We start from the raw sequence: 3078 nt of genomic DNA on the forward strand, positions 1-3078 counted from the left end.
TATCCTTAAAATAAAATTAAAAAAAAGAACAAATATAAAAATTATAATTAACTAACGATTAAGAGAGATAAACAAATTAGATGTATAGAAACCCATATAATATATATGTATGTATCACTAGTTTTTGAACGACGAGGACTTGAAGAATCATGCACGATGGGGACTTGAAGCGTTTAATTTGAGGAAGTCGATGTTGCCTCTCAGAAAGTGGTGTTACAGCAGAAGAAGATGTGGCATATAAGACATATATATATATATATATAATGGATCTTCAAAGTCATAATCTGGTCTTTTCTCAACCTCAGAAGAGCATCTCCTCCTGCAGAGTACAGACATTTCGAAATTGTCCACAATGAGCCGCGAAAAAGAAGAGAAAGTGCGTATAACAAAAGAAAAGAAAAAAAAAAGCTATTAAAGACAGGAAAAAGCTATGATCAGAGCAACATTTTTTTGCAGTCGCAGAATAATGGTAATGTTATAGGCAACCCAAAACGCTACCTTTGGGAAACGCCATAAAATCTTTCCTCTGGTTTCTCTCGCTATTTGACTCTGTTCTTCTTTGGATGATTAATTCAACTGGGAAAAATATCAAACCAATGCAGCACTCCAGCACAAGAAAAGAAGCTATCCAAGTATAACACTTTTGATGATAGTCTGAAACAGTTCTTATTTCACTGCAAACAAAACAATAGAAAAAAAAAAAAAAAAACATTCATGAAGAATTCACATGGTTAAGCACAGTTGAAAGAGCCCATCATTTTCACAAAAACAACACAAGAAAAATTCTGTTTAGATACAGTACTTGTCACTATATATTCTCATACAAGGATAAAGAGACGATCAATAGGCCATCTTTTGTAGAAAAATTGCAATTACTCGAAAAACACTCTTACTAATAAATTACACACAAGTGCCTTTTTGTCTCATTTTCGACAACAACAGAAAACTGAAAGGTAACACAAGTACTGCGCTATCCAAGTTCTGTAGATTCTTGACGAACAATTTGTTGACCCATTTCTTAAATCTTTGGTCTGAGTCTAGCAAGAATTAATAGCTTTGCTTATCATGTGCTTTGTAATTAAGTAGAAGAAATTAATCGTTGTTACTTGTTATCACACACTTAGGTGAAAATAACCTTCATAAGATATAAATATAAATAAATTAGTACCATGCCTTCAATTTCACCCACCCGAACAGAAATATCAAGACCTATGTCTCTCGAACAGAAATTGTGGTGGGTTTTTTTTCACCCACCCGCGTATAAAACTTCCAAACTTATTTATTTATTTATTTGAGAAAATAGGCAGCTGTTGAAATGAGAATTTGTTTAATACCAATTATGTTTCTTTATGTTGGAACCATACTCCTAAAGTAGCTTTTCGACTTAAGGATGCCTAACAAAATATCAATATGTCTAATAGACTAATACATATGATGTCTATAATATGTGCGTTGTGGCCTTATAAAAGCTCTCAGGCTCAAGGAAGTAGAGACCAAACAAAACAAGGGCATAACCACCAAAAGAGAAGAAAACATCAGCGCAAAGCAGAGAAGAACTCGGGGAGAAATTCTAAAGCCAACCCAACAAATAACATGCTATCCTATAAGGCGCATCTATCCAGTTTTAAAGCAACAACATTCCGAGCCCTCGCTCAAAGAAAAGAGAAGGACCATTGAATCGAACCTTCAGAATTGAAGAGCATTGCCTCCGAAGCACGTTATATACAATCACAAATGATTAAAACCATCCATTAAGGAAAAGTCGTCAGGTCAAACCATTTATATACAATCACAAATGATTCAGTTCAATCCTTTTGGGACAATCAATGCTGATATGACTGATTTAACTAGAAGTGGAGCAGCAACCAACTAGGACACACGAATTGATCACCAGTAACATCTCCACCTGCATTTTCTCAATGCAGTCCACAATGAGCAGCGGTGAACAAGAGAAAGCCAATGCAGCGACTGAGAAGGAACGAAAAGAGAGCTATTTTAAGAGTTTGTCTAATGTTAATGTTAGTTAACAAAATAGCAGCAAGAAGCAACACTTCGATGTCCCAAATTAATGCTAATGTTAGTTAACAACATCTTACCACATTCGGAAACACCATAAAGATATCTTCCATTTGTTTTCTCTTGCAATTTAACTCCTTTGGGAAACACCATAATTGAGCTTGTCTTTCCTCTTCAAAAATACCACAATGCAGCACTCTGAAGCACTTCTCATTATACTGCAAATAAAAACATGAAAAAGAAATGGACTTATCAAAAACTTATTGAAGCATGGCCAAAACATCCTATATATCATTTTCATGGCAAAGTTCATAAGTTTAATAATCATTGACATGAAAGCGGGACAAATTGGATCTCAACAGTTTAAAACCAATTCTACATAAAATTAATAGTAGAAGAAATAGATCCATCGATACATGAACTAAAAGGATGATGACTTGATACTAAAAGGATTTTGGCTAAATATTATGTCAAAACCTGGACCACACTTTACGACGTTGGATCAGTACTAATCTACTCATCCTACAATCATACTGAACTCAATTAAATACCAATCTCAATGTGTTGGAAACAATAACAGACAATACCCGTATGTTAAAAGGTTATTTGTTACATGAATTCTCTTTGACCACTAATACCCACTTACTCATGTTGGGGGGCATATCAGCTATGGAAACTCAACTAGTAGGATGTAATGACCGGGAAAAAATTTAGGTCTAATCCGGACAGTCCAGTATTTGACGAAAATTCTTTCCGGAATAGTAAGTAGTATAATTTTGATGTAATCAAGAAAATGTTATGTAAAAACTTTATGTACGGGGTAAAATTTTCCAAAATATGTAAAGTTATAGTATATGTATATATATATATATATTATATATAATTATTTCTAAGTACGTTTCATAAGAAATATTATTATTATATTCATTTATGCCTTAAGAACGTGAAGTGAAGGAATTAGAAGCCATCTTGTGTTATTTGCCTAAGTGTGGCCGACTAAGAAGTAAGAGAGAAAACTGAGTTACAGTAAGTATGTATGTGTGTGTGTATATATATATATAT

Source organism: Morus notabilis, unplaced genomic scaffold (genome assembly GCF_000414095.1).
Source record: "Morus notabilis unplaced genomic scaffold, ASM41409v2 Scaffold1420, whole genome shotgun sequence".
In the NCBI taxonomy this organism is placed as follows: Eukaryota; Viridiplantae; Streptophyta; class Magnoliopsida; order Rosales; family Moraceae; genus Morus; species Morus notabilis.